Genomic DNA, 17,996 nt, shown 5'->3' on the forward strand with positions numbered 1-17,996 from the left:
TGGCCCTTCAAACCGTACGTGCTGGAGGTAGGCTGAGAATGCGAATTAGTGCCTGCGGATCGGATCAAATGGTCAAAGTTGGGCGGCTCGCTCTGCCGCCCGCCGTGGTTCTTTATTACTGAGGAGCTCAGCAAGTCGTAACGTGAGTCCCACTGCCATTCCTGTTAAAATAATTCTGCGGCATTTCTTCATCCAGCTGCTTTCGCAGATACATGGGAAAAAGTCCTTCTGATAGTTTTTCTGAACGAATAATTAAAACAGAACTTTGGGAAGTGTGCAGTTATACTCCAGCATCCATCTTTTGATGGAGCACGATTACTATATTTGGCAATACACATTCAGATGCTCTGACTCATGTATCTGTGAAGAAATATAGATTCAATTTGCTCTGGGAATGCATTTAACTCCCTCAAATTTTTCTCAAATCAATAAAAAAGTTAGCGCATTATTTTGGAGAGCCTGAGAAGCTTGCCAAACCTTTCGACTTCCAGGGACTACCTTGCAGCAACTTCTTCTCTTCATCAAAAATCTTATGTTCAGGGCCAGTCTTAATAGAGACAGTGAAATAAATTTTGTGAGACCTTTCTGGAAAAATGCCTTTCCCCTTTGAGTCGCAGAGCTGTAGAAGCAGCAGCTTCACCTTCCCGTACCACCCATCAGTAGATGGGCAGAGATGGAGGGGCACGTGGAGCCCTCCCATTCCAGTCACCGCTGCCACAGCTTTCAGTCTGCTCCTGCCTGAATGCCTGCCTGGCCCTTGCCTGGCCATGTGCTCCTTCCCCAGCAGGAGCGGGATGGACTGCTCCACCTGAGGATGAGGAGGCTCCCCAGGCAGTGGAACCAGGGACATGTATCCTGGGAAAGATATAGGGATGCTGCCCAGATGTGTAGCAGTGGGATCAGGAAGCTAAGGCACAGTTGGAGCTGAATTTGGCAAAGGATGCAAAGAATAATAAGAAGGGCTTCTACACATATGTTGGCCAGAAAAGGAAGATTAAAGAAAATGTAGCCTCCTGGTAAATAAAATGGGAGAGCTGGTGACAAAAAACACGGAGAAGGCTGGGGTACTCAACAAATTATTTGTCTCAGTTTTCAGTGGTAATCTCTCTTCCCACATCTCTCAGACCCCTGAACATCAAGGCAGGAACTAGGGGAATGAAATCCCTCCCATTGACAGCGAAGATCAGGTTCGAGACCTCCTGAAGAACCTGAACATACACAAGTCCGTGGGACCTGACAAGATGCATCCCAGGGTCCTGAGAGAATTGGCTGATGTAGTTGCCAAGCCACGCTCCATCATATTTGAAAAGTCATGGCAGTGAGGGGAAGTCCCCAGTGACTGGAGAAAGAGAAACATCACACCCATTTTTAAAAAGGGTAAAAAGGAGGACCCTGGGAACTACCGACCAGTCAGCCTCACTTCTGTGCCCAGTAAGATCATGAAGCAGATCGTCCTGGAACACATTTCAAAATGTAGGAAAGACCAGGAGGTGATTAGGGACAGCCAACATGGCTTCACCAAGGGCAAATCATGCCTGACTAATCTAGTGACCTTCTACGATGGAGCGGCTGAATCAGCGGACAGAATAAGGTCTACAGATGTCATCTACCTGGACTTATGTAAAGCTGTTGATATGGTCCCCCACAATATTCTTGCTGCTAAATTAGAGAAACATGGGTTTGATGGATGGACTGTTAGACAGATAGAGAATTGGCTGGATGGCCACATCTGAAGAGTTACAGTCAATGGTTCAATGTCCAGGTGGACAACAGTAATGAGTGGTGTCCCTCAGGGGTCTGTACAGAGACAAATACTATTTAATATCTTCATTAACAACATACATAGACGGGGGATTGAGTGCACCTTCAACAAGTTTGCAGATGACGCCAAGCCGTGTGGTGCGGTCAACATGCTGGAGGGAAGGGATGCCATCCAGAGGGACCTTGACAGGCTTGAGGAGTGGGCCCATGTGAACCTCATCAAGTCCTGCACCTGTGTCAGGGCAATCTCCACTCTCAATACAGGCTGGGGGATGAAGGGGTTGAGAGCAGCCCTGCAGAGAAGGACTCGGGGGTACTGGTGGATGAAAAGCTGGATGTGAGCTGGCAATATGCGTTCGCAGCCCAGAAAGCCAACCGTATCCTGGGCTGCATCAAAAGCAGCGTGACCAGCAGGTTGAGGGAGGTGATTCTGCCCCTCTGCTCCGCTCTGGTGAAACCCCACCTGGAGTACTGCGTCCACCTCTGGGGTCCTCAGTACAAGAAAGACATGGACCTGTTGGAGGAGGGCCATGAAAATGATCGGAGGACTGGAACACCTCACCTGTAAAGACAGGCTGAGAGAGTTGGGTCTTTTCAGCCTGCAGAAGAGAAGGCCCTGGGGAGACCTTATTGTGGCCTTTCAATATATGAAAGGGGCTTATAAGAAAGATGTAGAGAGACTTTTTACCAGGGCCTGCACAGGGCTGTGGATGTGGGGTGTGAGGCAGAAGGGGCAGAAATGTGGAGGGGGTCAGGCTGTTGTGGGGTGGGGGGTTGATAACAGGAGGGTGGAAGATGCATGGTTTGCCTCCTGCTTCCTTCAGGGTGCTAGGAAGGCAGAGGAAGCTGAGGGCACAAGTTGAAAATGGGCACTGGAGACCTCAGCCACAGAAGGAGGTGAACTGTCTCTGAAGAAGAAGGAAGAGCACTGCCTTTTATTTCACTTGGGCTCCCAGGTTGGCAAGACCTGACCTCCCTACCTTTGTAAATGCATTCATATCCGTTTACTTGGACTGATAAACATGTTATTGTATCAGCTCAGAAAATTGGTGCCCTGACTTCTGGGCAGGAATAAAATGCTAAATCATGATTTATTCTTGTTCTGGAGAAACTTGCTGGCTCCTGACAAGGTAGGAGCCTGTGCAGTTCTTCTCAGTCACTGATGTGATTACTAGACTAAGCCAGCCACTGGGACTTTCACGGTCTTGATTTTGAGTGAGGATATCTGGGATCCCAGTCTTGCAGGGAAATAGAGAGGTGGCAGCATTATGTGAACCCATGCAGCATTGATCCAGCAGCAGGAGGAGGACTTTCTTTTGCCCTGTTAAACACAGCGGCATATTTGCAGTTTGTGACATTATCCAACTAATATTTGATCTTCTTTAACCTGAGCCAGTGCCATGTTTGCAGATATGCATCATTTCTTTAAAAAAGAGTTCACAGCATGAGGTGGTTGGAGAAGAATGATCTCAGAAAATGCATGGATTGCATGGTTGTATGATTTATAGGTATAAGTTAAGTATGAATCCTGCCATTCACAATTGGGGATCTCAGTACTGCAGGGACTCTACTTTTTATGAATTTGAAGCCTGACAAGGTATTCCCCCCCCCTTTTTTTTTTGAGGCTTCTCCAAGTTACTAGTGGTGATAAAAAAGGGGGAAGACCTCATTTAAAATATCGTCTTTGCTCCTCTTTCATTATACTATTATTCCCAGGACTTCCACCAGCATCTGACATTTTTAAAAATTGACATTAATTGTCCCAGCTCTTGTTGTGAGTGGACCAAGTGGGCAATAAACACAGTAAGAGTGCATTGCATGAGTAGCTTCAGGAGTGTCAATACAGTGTAAGGACCCAAAGTAAATATGATGAAGTTTAGCCCCTGAAGAAGCTATGTATTATGTGACAACATTTTCCAGTGAAAAGTAATTGTGGGTGCATTGCATTAGTATTTGTATTCTGACAGGAGTGGCATTGATCTGTGAGCTTATAGGTACAAGGCGCAATACTAACACAAATTATTAAAGCGGTATTTCTGACCAAAGGGCTCACAATCACATAGTAAGTGATACAGACCACTGAGAGAAAAATCTTTTCAGTTCCCATTGACACTGATAGGAGTCCTATTGGTCTCGCTCTTCATCATCAAAATAAATGTGTCAAATTCAAGCAGAAAATCCGACGGTGATAATTCAGGCTGTTCTCCACTGTGCACAGAGGAGCATGTTAGCAGAGAAAGCTCTTTGCACTAGATTCATCAGGGGAACATCTAATGGGTTCATTTCCTGACCTGTTTTGAGGACTTCACAGATTCCAAGAGAAGCACACTGGAAAGCACACTAAGCTGCACTGGGGGAAGCCCAGAGGTCCCACGGCACTCATCCCCATGGCCTTACTGCAGCGCCCACCCACTGCAGGATGTCCTGCAGTCCCAGTTCAGTACCTGTGGGCAGGATTGATGTGAGCTGGCATTTTGAGAAATAAGCTGCCCAGATTAGCTAGTGAGAGAAGTGGAGGAGGGTGGAAATCCCTCTCTTCTCAGGGCCCTGTGTTAAATTTGAGTTTATAGCCAGGCGCTGAGTTTGCTCTTTTCAAATACAGCACCAGGCATGGTTTCTTCTTCCAGAGCAATGATGCTGGTGGTGATGGCAGTGCCCTCCATGCAATGATTCTCTGCTCTGAGGACAACTTGCATATATTGCAGCATGCAGTCGCAGTATAAGATGCATAAGCCACCCTCAGGTTCCTGAGTTAGCACAGGACTCCCCTCTCCCCAGTGACAGCCCCCACAGAGATGCATCTCTTCTCTCTCTCCCTCTCCCTCTGAACAAATCTTGTTCCCTGCCTCCCAGGTTTGCATATCATACACTGGAGAACACTTCCACAGCCAACCAAAGCAATCTAGATATAAACTGGGGACTGAAATGCATATGTGCCTCTCCTACTTCTTAGTGTAGACCTATGGAACTCAATAGCTTTTGAATGTACATGCACACCGACACACAGATCTAATCTTGGGTACAACCTAAGCTCAGACATTTTTATTTACGAGCCAGCTTAGTTTGACATGTCTTGAGTTCTGGAAATGCATCAGTGATTTGAATTTTTCAGAAGGATCTAAGAACAAAGATAACCCTAGTATTTGTTTTATTTATATTCTGTCATTTATGCTGTCTGATGGCACCAGGTTTTAGTTTTGAGGTACCCCTTTGCTGGCAGCCTTTCTAACCTATGGTAATCCTTTAACTTAGAGATGCCCCAAAGCTCAGCTTTTACTTAAGTGCACAGCTAAATAGTGACACTTTTAAATAGAGAAAATGTTCTAAGCTAATCTATTTTCAAGAGCCGTTACATTCTGAAAATTGACTATTAAAATACCACCTTCTTATTCGTCATGTCTGCACTCGGTATATGTTCAATCTTGTCTGCTGGCATATGACTGCAATTTTACTGCCTTTTACTCCCACTTACCTGAAAGACTCAGCAGAGAGGAGAGCATCTGAGCTGGATGCTGAAACAGAAAGCATCACGGGCTTCCAAGGAGTTTCACCTGTGCAAGGGAACTGAAGATGGCTCTTCTCTGCAAGACTGAGCAGTCCACAATTGGTGAACTATGTATTGCACGTATGTGACAAAAGAGCTAATTGTATGCTCACTCTTTGTAACTGGCAATGACACACAACTGCACAGTCTTGCCTCACCTTAAATCCTGCCATTGAAGGCATCTACTAGGTAAAGTGGTTTTACTGGAAGTCTGATTAGCTGCAGAATCGTTCCAGAAGGGGAAGATGACTGCTTAGGCTGTTATATTTTTCAGTCAAAATTTGATTTAAATCAAATCAAAGAAAATGAAAATATGCCTGTGCCTTGAAAGGTGTTCCATATTCCATCAGTGCAGAGCCACTCTGTTTGGTAGAATATATTTGAATTTTGACTGTGACTGCAGAAACTGACGTTTCCCAGCACTTGAGGTCGGTACACTGAAATGAAACCTATGCCTCTTGCTGGTTTTACACTCTATGAATTTTTGAAGAGAAGGAACAATTTCACACAAACTTTCTGAAAGAAAAAAGTCTGTGTTGCAGCTGAAATCAAGGATGTGGATTTCAAATGGAAAGCTTTCTTTTCAGAAAGGCGTGTGCTTTTGAATACTGGGAAATAGAAGGGGATCTGGAACGTGACCTTAATTATAGAGAACATGCTGTAATTATAGGCTTTGGTTTGCTCCTTGATAGTAAGAGATTTAACAAGCATAGTCCTAGACACTGTACGATGTGTGACTGGTCATTCATACATATCAGCTAATTTGCCCAAGTAAAAAAATTAAAATGTAGAAAAAAGATGGTTTCCACAGGTTTAACTCCCATTAGTATGTCTTTTTACTTTTTAATTAAGAAGCTAATGGCTGTGGGTAGTAACAAAATACCTTTGAAGATCTGGGCCTTAGGGCCTTTGTTACAATCTAACCTTTGTTCCCATGCAAGAGGAATGAGTTAATGTTTCCAGCAAAATCGTTTCGCTGTCGGTGTCACAAAAATATAAAATATAATTTGGAAAAATTGAGTCTTTTCTCCGGAGAGTTGCATGACATGACTTACTGTACAGTATGAGTCATATTCTATCCTAAAAAAAATGCCCAAACCACCCAAATATAAGTGTCAATTCTTTAGTCTGGCCATAGAATTTCGAAGGGTGTAATCCACAGATGTGTCCTTAACTTTGGTGTAAAGAAAGCCATTCTCAGTTTAAGCCAAATTCACTAAATATTTCAAAGCCTGAAAAGTGTTGTGGGGTTTGACTTTTTGATTGGCTCTGTTCTGCAGAAGCCAGAGGATGTGAAAATGTATAGCACTGAGATGTTACTTGGCACCTACCCATGGCAGTTAACTTCTTAATTAAAAGGTAAAAAGACATAATTATCAGTTAACAATTTTCAATCTCTGTACAGACAAAGGAATTAATGTGATTAAAAAGATCCACAATTATAACTTGCAGTATGGAGTGATAAGGAAGTTTAAAGCATACTCCTCTTACTTTACTTCAGTGACTTTGGGGAAATTAAGGTTAAGGGCAAATTTTCTGTGCTCAGCATCTCTTTCTGTGCCCTTTAGATTAAACAAACAAAGAGAAAATCAAACTCTTTCTCCCCAAAATTCTCAGTGGCATCTTACAGAAATAAAGAATTTCTTTCCAGTACAAGCTGAGAGCATTAGGTGCTGCATATATATGTATATATGTATTTATGTATGTATGTATGTATCATATGTCCAGATGAAATAAGACTTCTAGGAGAGTCCCATTGGCTCTTAACCGTTGCAGAGGGGTCAGGGAACCTTTACCCCTTTGTTTACTCCCTAAATCCTTATTCAGCTCAGAGAATGGATCTAGAAGACTGCCAGCTTCTAGAAGGGGCTGAAGTATATTGCAAAGGTAACATCACTGCTGGTATTAACCTCTGCGTGAAGCTCAAGCATCACAGTCTTGTCTCCTACCCCTGCTGCAGAAGGATGGTTTGACCAAAAGTGAAGGGTAGTGCTATCAGACCCCTTCCACTGTGCACAACCCAGCAGTGCTGCTGGGACTGCTGGAGCTGCTGGATTTTTTTTTTTTTTTGGTCTCTATAACAGCATAAAGCTGAAGTTCAGAAGAGTTTCTGTCCTGTTTCTTTTTCATCTTTAGACAGAGCAGAGGCTTCAAAGCAACCTCTGATCTTTGTGTCGTAGCACTCCCAAATTTTGCCAGACATTTTACAGGAAAAAAAAAAAGTCAAGACACTCAAACCCTTTCTTTCCACTTACCCCAGAAACCTTTTTAGTGCTGTATTGATAGTAATGATGCATAATATATTCCAGTAAAAGGAAGTTAAAGTCATCAGGCCAAGTGATCCATAATTAGCAGCCGCCAAAGTGAGGATACCAATGTGAATGTACTTCATCTCTGCTCTTCCCTCATGCAAATACATGTTGGGGTTCTTCACTTTCTCAGAGGACAGGAGCTTGCCTCTGCTGTGCAGGTTGGACCAGGTTAGGGCACAGATCAAGACCGAGCAGTTAGCTGGAGAGAGAAAACCTTATCAATGTTCAGTCAAGGACTCACACATAGGAAAGTCAATAAAAGGGAAGATTTGCCTCTGTTGCTAAATATCTTCCTTAAAATATATTTATGGATTGATATGTGAAGCTTTGGAGTTCTCAGCCTCAGCATCTGGGGCCTTTTGACCCTTACATACTTGTTTTTTAAATGGAGCTGGTTACAATTAACATTACATACAATGTTGGCTGGAGGTAGGAAGCATGATATGGACTTCATACTTCAAGATGTCCCTTCTAGGCCTGTTTCCTCCATTTAGTTTATTCACAAAATGGGATCTCTTCCACTTATCAAGGTAAAGATATTTACTTAACATTCAGAAATTGAGCTAGTCAAGGAAAATGTAAGATCAGCACTTCTAAATTTCTGAGCCGTGAAGTGCAACAACAGACTGAGACAGATTGTGCTGGCTTCTAGAAATACCCATTTAGTAATGGGCATGCTCAGAGACCCAAAACCAGGCACTTTAACACAGCCTGTTCTGTGCCACTGAGTTAAATCTCTCCTTTTAGCAACGGTTAGTTTGCCGAGAGGAGTATGAGGCACGGAAAGGAAAGGAGACATAAAGTATGCAAGAAAAAAACAGCTGTGCGTGTTCAGCATCTAAAGACCTAAGCTGATGAATAGGTATAGCTAATGTGGCTGAATCTTTCTAAATTAAATTATTTGCATTTTTTATGTTAAGAAATGATAAAATGGAGGTGGAAATAAAAGCAACTCCCAGCTAACTGATGGGAAGAGACAACCCCTCACTAAAAGCATCTCACTTTTAAGAGAAAGAAATGCTTAGTTCTGTTTCCTTCATCTTTCTTCTACAATGTCTGTGTTACCAATAATAACACCTCATTTAGCTATTTCCTATGGGCTAACAGTGACATTTCAGTTTAATGGTTGATGACTTTTCTGGGGGCCCTGTCCACCTTCTATCCTTGCTAGAAAGTGCTTGCTCTGACCCAGTATCTTTAATTGAGGTGTCATTAAGTAAAGGTTCTTGTAAAGGTCAACATAACTCTGAAATAGATTCATGAACACAAAAGAGATATGGTTCTTTGTCCTGACTCACTGCAGTGCCATTTTATTCAGCACAGAGTTTTCCTCGGTGGTAGTTCCAAAGCACCATCAGAAGGTGAGTTTGGAAGGGCTGGGCTCTCAGGGATCTCTCTGTGGACCATGAAAATACAAATTTCCCCTGAGGCACTTTCAGGACACAACTGACCACCCTGATTTGTGTCCTTGCAGAGCATCTCTCTCTCCCCTCTCCCTGTCCTTTAACTTTCTAGTTGGATGAGGGAAAAGAAAGCACCCAAAACTTTTTTTAGCCACTGTGGATATACCCTTAAGGGCTGGCACAGAAACCCTTCCCCTGAAAGATGTTAAGTCTTCTACGGATGGCAATGGGGGAGGGTGAGAACAAGGCCAAGCCGTGGGATGCCCCAGTTCCAACCTCACAGTCTGTGTGTCTGGCACTGTGCAGCTTCTACAATTTTTTCTTCTTATCTTCCCTCTTTAAAATGCAAGCTAGGTCACATGTAGCTTGTTCAATGCTGCTGCACAGAGATTTAAAAAACCCATATCATGTTACTTAGGTTAGAAAAAAAGCGCAGTTAGATTTAATGCATTCTTGTGTAGTTGGTTTGTCCCTGTGCAGCTCTAGTGCAATGAAGCATAGAGGGGTCTAGCATTTACCCTGGTACACTATGATTTGACCAAACAAAAGTCCAGTACGTACTCCCTCAAATGATCAGAAAGAAAATAATTTTGAGTCAGTTAGAAGCAGTTCAGGCACTACAGTGGACTTGGCAGCATGATGGAGCACTGGCTGTGGCCCTAATGGACTAAGTAGCTCCGATCTCAGCTGCAAAATTCAGTAGCAGTACTGGATTTACATTTTTTCAGGCATTTTGTTTTTATGAATAATAAGTAGGTTCATTTATATAAATTACTCGAAGGAGTTTGTGAAGGTCAGTGGAATCTAATCCCAGGTTCTCTTAAATATTTAGTTTATCATCTCTTTGTATTTTAAGTTTCAGAAGCTAAAACTTTAATGATGTTATGCAACTGTAAACAAATGAGTTCACCTGATATTGAGGAAGGGTATTAAATAACATACTTCTTATCCAGGAAAGGCCAAAAACTTGCTAGCTTCTTTTACAGAGGACGTTGCCATTTTGTTGAGCATTTATCTACCTTGTTTCATGTTTCAAACAGATTCGTAGAATCAAAGAATAATTTAGGTCAAAAGGGATCTCTGGAGTTCGTCAGATTCCCCAAGCCCAGTGTAGAGCCAGCATCAGTGAGATCCTTATGTTGCCCCAGGAACAGCTATGAAATACAGCCTACATAAGGAAAGGTAGTGCAACCATTTGATATAAGTTTCTGGACACCATGTGCAAGGGATTCTGACCTAGAGCCTGGATTTTTTTTGTTTGTTTGTATTAGCTTTGTCAATAATGCATTGTTATGTTGCCAGGTGGCATGGAATTAGATATATGAAAATATTTTTATACACATTTCAGATGAGTAAAGAGGGCTTCTATGTGTACAATAAACCCACTGTAGTTCCCATCTCTAGCACATTTTCTGTATTTGCAGGAATATCTCAGCAGTCCTAATACACACTATCCAGGTTTGCCCTGCCATCTGGTCACAAGTTGTTCCTTGGGTGGAGAACCAGCCTACGTCATTCCCTGGTTCTGGAGTTACATCAGAACATGGCTGTGCCAATCTCCCCCTGCACGTGCCTCTCTAGAGGCCACAGCACTTCGTGGGCTTTGAAGTATGCCCAGGTTTTCTGGGAGGAAGAAAACCTTCAAATCCAGGGCCTGAGGGCAAGGGCTGCCTGATGTTGGACCTCTCTTACCCTGGTGCTGGAGGAAAACCTGCCAGTCCCGCACTAGCCTGTACAGGTGACTCAGGATCTTTAATGAGTTCTGAAACTTTACTTCCTAATGGGATTTTCTGTTGTTGTTTGTTCTTGAGAGCTCAATTTGATGAGGCACTGATCAGGGCAAGGACTGAGAAGTAGGTGAAAGCATATTGTATACATATCCTCAGGCTCTTGGGTGATACTCACTAATACCTCATTAAGCAGGATGGTTAATTACACTCTCAGTACTGCATCTGTAAACAGTTTGCTACTCATCTGCTTAGCCCACATTTAAATTCAGTATTAAAAAGCAGTGACACAATACTATCGCTAACCTGTGCACCATATCTCAGCAATATATGGGGTTCAGTGGGAAAAGGCAATTAAGATTAGTATAAAACTGGAAAACAAGTAACGCATGATTTGACTCTGGGGAGAGCTGTTAGCAGCATAGGCCAGTATCTTGTCTCAGTCACTCCAGAGCATCTTCAACGTAGTGTCTTTAAACAAAATCGTTTCAAATGAATGAGCTTTGATTTACAACAGCGAGAAGACACGAGAGTCAGCTTCTTTCTGCTGCTGAAATGTGCCTTTCCCTCCCTGTCCTTGTTCTTCTTCCTCTCTCACTGCTGCAAAAGAGGGGATGCTGTTTTGGACTGTGACCAAGAGCATTGCCAGAATGTTTCGTGCTAGTTTCAATGAATATCATACAAAAAGATGTGCAAGCACATAAACATCCCAATTCAAGTCCACTTCCATATTAGATATTTATTCCCCTTGTTCCATTATACACATTCCTAATTTAAAGGAAGACATGACTGATGCCTAGAGACCAAAGTAACCATTATGTCCTTTGGAGTTTTTGTGTTATAAATTATCTTGGCCATAAAGTACATTAAAAAAACTTACCTGGCTATTGAGAGTCACCATGCTCTGCGCACTGAAATGCCAATTCTAACCCAGGGGAAGGAATCATTAATTGGGTAATGAAATTGAAAGTGCGATAATAGATTTATTACTTAAATTGTTGATTATGCCAATTGACCTTTTAGTTAGATCTTTAAGCCTTCATAAAGTCCTCTTGCTCCTTGACAGGAAAAAACCAACAACCCTGTGCTAGCAATTATATTCATTTGACAACTGTGTTTGCAAAGCAGAAAACACAGCAAACAGAGCAAACTGAGTTCAATGAACTCTTACCTATGAGGTCTCCAGCATAACATCAACTCAGGCAGCGTGAGCTGAATACTCTGCACTGTGCACCTGCGGTAGGAAAACCAGTGTAGTTACAGCCTAGCACTTACATGTAAATTGTTGCAATTACAGGCTATTCAGTTGATGTTTTGAATTAACTTGGTCAATGACCCACGAGTGTGTCTGAAGGCAGTGCTGCCCTAAAAGATAAACGCACAGAAAATGAGAGATGGCATGCATTGTCACTCACTTGCCCACTGTGAACTTTTGTCATTAAGCAGCTACAAAGGGGACAAAGGACACAGGTGTCTGCTAGGCAAACCTTACCTGCAGCAAAATTAACAAATACAAGCAAAGGAGTGACTTAAGTAATGTAACATTGGTAACCATAGCTCATGGCTCTTCTTACAGTTTCCATTTCAGAGCACCATCAATGACTTCATAATCATCTGACATTAATTGTATCTACCTGTCAAAAGGGATTAGCAGTTGAAGTTAAGGAAACTAAGGCTTTGTAACTTATTAGCTATGAAGATGCTGAGTGTAGCAATACAGCAAGAGAAGAAGGAAAACCTCCCTGATTTGGTGGATGATCTTCCCAATATACGTTAGAAAGTCTTCATTAATTATTTCTGATTGGGATCATTGCAATAATTGAATCGCATCTGCAATGCAGGGCAAAATTTGTCAGCAGTCTGGCCACTGAGGGTAAAGGGATATAGATTTCCATCCTCATTATTTCTGCAGTGCCATGTGGCTGTTCGCGGAGCTTCACAGCCAGCTGAGGTGAGAGGTGACAACAGACTGAGGGCAGAGGGGGAGAAAGGAAGCCTCTGCAAAGAAGGAGGGGAAAAAACTTCTCTGGAAGGAAATAAAACATTATCTGCAGCAGCGCAGCTTGGGTACACATAGTTGAGAGGTGACTTTGTCGCAGCTACTCAGCAGGAAAGCAATTGCACTGAAAGTTTGCTGGACACAGAAGCAATTTTCTTTAGGCACCTGCTTAGGGGCAGTACCACGGTGTGACAGCAGTGAGTGGCTCTGGCCTTCCTGTACGGATATGCACAGGTTGCTCAGTGAGCACAGATGAATAAAGACAAATGGCTTGTCTCCCCCTTCCTTGTACGACCACTTGGTAGACTATTTGCGCTCCCATGTTATGTGGCAAAGTAAGCGGCTGCCCGGCTTCTCCGTTTGGGTAAAGGATGCCCGCTCCTGTGTCCTGGGAGTGATGTCGGGCAGCAGCAGTGCTGTGGTGGTTACAGAAAGAGCCCCTGCAGCAGGAGCGCCCGAGGGAGATGCTGTGCCTCACTGCCTCGTGGCAGGATTGCACTTAAATCTGGAAGTAACTCTGTGCCTAAATGGGTGGACAGGGGCTCCTTGTTGTAACGTGCAACCAGCAGGAAACTACAGAAGGTGTCCTAGCCGCTTACTTTGTGCTGTCTGTAAAAACAGCTTTTAAATCGGCCCTCAACATTATCTTTCTTACAACCTGAGGAAGCCCTACAGCTCTTTGGCCGGAGACTGAGAACATCTAGGCAGCTCGGAACGGGGCCGGCAGCAGCACCCACGTCAGGAGCAGCAGCGTGGGGCTGCCCGGCCAGGCAGGCACGCTGCCGGGGACAGGGGGGCAAGCAGGGGCCCGATCCTCGTGGTGAGGGGCACAGCCCCGTGAGGGAAAAAGAGCAGAGCAGCTCCAGTGACCGTCACCAGGTCCAGCCAAAAGCCCAGGTGACCGCACAGGTCCGTAGTGGCAGGCGGGTTCAAGGTCCAGGCAGCGAGTGAAGCCGGGGCAGGGCCAGCGAGGGGCAGGGGCTGGGTGACGGCGCTGCCAAGGCAGGGAGCGCGGGGTGCGTGGGCAGAGGCCCCGGATGAGGCTTCTCACTGCTCTTTCCAACAGCTTAGCTGTTTTCACACAAGTGTGATGGAAGGTTATGCAGCATCACCATCTTAGAGCAGACCTCAAACACAGGCAACTAAACCCTTGGATGTGTGGCGTGGAAGAGGCTGCAGCAGAGGACGACAGAGAGACGGCTACGGAGGCTGTTGGCGCACTCAGGGCCCTGGCAAGCTTCTTATGAATGCTATCAAAATCGCATATGAAAGCTAAGTCTTTTCATTAGATCTCCCAAGACCTCAGCTATTAAGTATCAGCTCAGAGCAGTGGAAATACATGTGTGCTACCACAGCCTCCTCCTCCTTTACCTTGCACTTTCCAGCCCTTGCACCTCCCAATGTTCCATCTTCTTCAGTACATGCATCTTGTAAACACATTTAGTACACACAGCTAATCTTTGTATGTTGGGGAAAAAAAAGTAAAATATGGAAGCCTTGGAAGGAATATATTTATTTGTAACTCTGGACAGTCTTACCAAGTAAGAAAGGTCTTTTTAATTTTAAAATAGACTTACCCCACTGAAATCAGCAAAGATTTTGCATGAACAAAGGGAACAGAATCTTGCCTTGTGATTTGATACAAAGTTATAAGATTTCCTCAAATTTGGTTGCACAATACAATATAGAACATCACAATTATTTTCAGGATCTTAAGGTGAAAGGTAGTCAATAATTAGGTCTTATGTTCATATTGCTGATATTTCAGTGGATTATACTCAGGTCATGTTTCTTCACCAAAACACTACGACACTGTGGCACAGGAGCACAGTGCCGTAGTAAAACCTTGCCTCGTGCTTTAAAGCATTGCACAATTCGGCTATAGCCCCAGTATGACAGAATCCATGATGTAACCATCTTATATAATTTTAGGGGAAAAAGGATTAATTTTATTTTAACCTGTTTTGCAGTTACAGCTCTTCTTCGAAGTATATTGCTCCATCCACTCGGGGAGTGGCACACTGCCCCGCCACCAAGTGTGAGGACTCCTGGTGATCGGCAGTCCCATCCTTGTCACTCTTCTGTGATTGTCCCCTGCTCTGGCAATGGATAAAAGCAGTAGGGGAAAGTAACTGTTCCTCTGCCAGCTTGGATGCCTCTGCAATGAATTTTGATGGCTCGGCATAAACACTGCATCTCTCTGTTCTCTTTGAGTTGTTTATTTCGCAAATGGAGACTATGAAGCAGTGATCAAATTTAAAGTCTTTTCTGAGCTCAGGCTGAGGTACTGCCTCCTCACCGGCAGCATCAAAGGGCTTGGCTGATAATGTAGATCTTAATGTAGATGTTTTTAGAGGGTCAGGGAGCAGCCTTGCAAATTTCCAAGGCACAGATCTCCACAAAAATGGCTGCTAAATTTTCTTGTATTTTAATCAGTCTCTGTTTTGCATGGTTTGAGTGTGTCTAACTGCTCTATACCAAAAAATAATGCAATCCAGAGTACATAAGGCTAACTTTCAAGCAGGAATTGCTGCCCCACTACTCTTTCGGTGTGGACCAGCAATCATCATGAAGATTACTGGCTTCTGCATAGGTGCTGCAACATGCAAGAGAAGTGCTGAGACAAACCTAAATGGCATAGTGTTCTTTTTAACAAATTGTATGGTGCTGTAGTAAAACCAAATAAATTTATTGCCTCATCAAGGGGGATTTGTTGCCTGTCCTTTGGAAGGACAGTAGGGTAACATCTAAATGCAACTCTGTGTCTCTGAAGACAGACAAGCATCTGGCAGCTTGTAGCACCTTGTGAATCCTTACTCTGCTGGGAAAGGAAAATACAGTCTGCCACCATCTCTGAAAGACTGTCAGTCATGGGGCAGGGGTTCTGACCCACGGGTCTCCCTTTGTCCTTTCACAGCAGCTCTAAAACGGGTGGTGGCAACACTGGTGTTTGCAGCAGAGAGACCCAGGGTGCATGAACACACGGTGCAAGTGAGACCACAGCATCAGTATCTGACTGGAAAGTCATTGGGACTAAGGGGATCAATAGCAGAGATGAGCCATTCCAAGGTCAGAGCAGCCCCTGGGCTTTTTGTGATGGGAAGCTAATGAGTTGGAAGCAGAGCTGAGATGGATCTGGTTGGCTTCTCTAATAAAAACATCTCAGTATTGTTTTCCCTGGATTTTGGCATTCTTTCCCCAAAACAAAAACAAACAAAGGGTTTTGCTGGAACATGATTTAAAAGAAAAAAAAAGCACTTAGTGTAAGCCTCATTTGAGGGAGTGATCATACCACAGTAGAAAATAAACAATATAAATAACATCTGTGTGATGTGAGTTCTGCTATGAGAGCTGATGCCAAATGACACTGGAAGCTCCCAGACATTAATTCTCTGAGCTGAAAAGGAATAGCCTATTGCAATATTCCTCTGAGCCAGCAAATATCCATATTCATTTAAATAACTATCTGTTCTAATGTAGCATAAATAATCCATGATTTCTAGGATAATGTAAAGGAGTTGTTACCAACCTGCACCTCCCAAAGAACAGAGAGCAGTGAGGAATAGGTAAGAGAAAACTCAGTTCCCCAGGGCAGAAGGGCAGGAACCTCGTTCAGAGCTACAGACTGCAGCAATGCAGAGCGCTCCTCTCAAATCCTACCTTCACAACAACACGACCAACTTTTCTACTGGCTGAGGAGGTTTGGTGCAGACATGTTAGTGCGGACCAGGCTTGGCTTCTCTTTCTTCCTCCAGTTTTTCACAACAGCAGTTCAGGAAGGTCAGTTGAGATTTGCAGTGTCCTCCTGGAGTCCCAGTGGGTGGGATAGGCCAGAGAAAGTTTCCAGGTAGAGGTAGTATGTTTTATTAGATCAGCTGGTATTGCTGGAAATATTAGGCAAACTTTCAGATATACAAGCCCTTATTCAGGTCTGAAATAGAAGCAGCAATTTTCAGGGCTCGATACAAGCTGAGAACAAATGCTCAGCTGTTAATTAGGTCTGTATCAATTAGGCCTTTCTTTAAAGAAAAGGTATTTGGTAGCTGTGGAGAAGAAAGGATGGTAAAGAGAGAGGAAAGTGAGAGACAGAAAGTTAAAGTTAAATGAAGCTGCTTGTCACCTAGGGGGAAGAAGAGACAGGTAGTTTATAGCCTGGGGAACAAGAGTTGATCGTGGTGAGTAGGAGGAGAATCTAATCATAAAAGTCGCATCTACTGAGAGCGTGCTCCTCCATATCAAGTGGCTTTATGAATTTCAATTCTCAACCTCATCTTTAGAAGGGTTTTTGGAGGTTGTTCGGAAAAAGAGTACTAAGATGACAAAGGTGTTTTGGGAGCAGTGTTCTCCTATTGGCAGCTAGGGGGGTATTTTTTATTATAGCTTGACCACATCAGACAATTTTGGTCTATACTGATTGCTTAATTTTACTTACACAGTTACCGTGAGGCCACTGGATTAATTTTATTGTATTTCTGGGAATGTAGGTGTGAGATTTAGAGAAATTCAGGGAGGGAGAGTTGGGGGTGGGCCCCATTTTAGACAGGTAAGGTCTATTTGGATGGAGAGGGTAGGGTAATAAGATGAGTTATCTGCAACACTTTGAGGGACCATCCTCTGGTTTTCCAGGATCTTCTGCTGGAGAAGCTTGTAGGAAGCTGTGTCCTTCCTGCCTCATGCAGGATCCTTTTGAGGAAAGAGATTGTGAGGCCAGCAACCAAAGAGTTCTCATCTCTGTCACTGGGAGGCCCAAATACTTGAGAATGATGTATTTTAGGTTAGCAGCACCACATAGTATATATTCTACCAAATAGATATTGAAAACAGAGGTTCTGTTCAATCAAATCAGTAAGAAATCAAATGTTTAGTCAATATTGTGAGTACCCTTTAGTAAGAGTTCACCTGTTGATTCTACTCAGCCCACACAAACCTGAGGTGCTTTTTTATTGTAAAAAGAAACCTCCGCATGAAGCCAGTGTTATTTTTAAGTGGCTTTGTATTAAAGGTAACCTGAATTTTTCTGTGAAATAAAAAAAAAAAAAACAACTGGTGAGACAACTTTGGGAAACCTTACTGTAGAATGAAATACTGTTTATCTCCAACGCATTTTTGCCTGCACATACATGTATGGAATTAAAATCAGAATGTTTTGTAAAGAAAAGTGGAAGGGTTTTATACTATCAGACTGTGCACAGTCTGGAAGTAGCAAGAAGCTAGATACTTCTAGATTACTAAAATGTCCCTCAAGTCATA

Source organism: Haliaeetus leucocephalus, unplaced genomic scaffold, assembly GCF_000737465.1.
Source record: "Haliaeetus leucocephalus isolate CR32 unplaced genomic scaffold, Haliaeetus_leucocephalus-4.0 Scaffold702, whole genome shotgun sequence".
NCBI lineage: Eukaryota > Metazoa > Chordata > Aves > Accipitriformes > Accipitridae > Haliaeetus > Haliaeetus leucocephalus.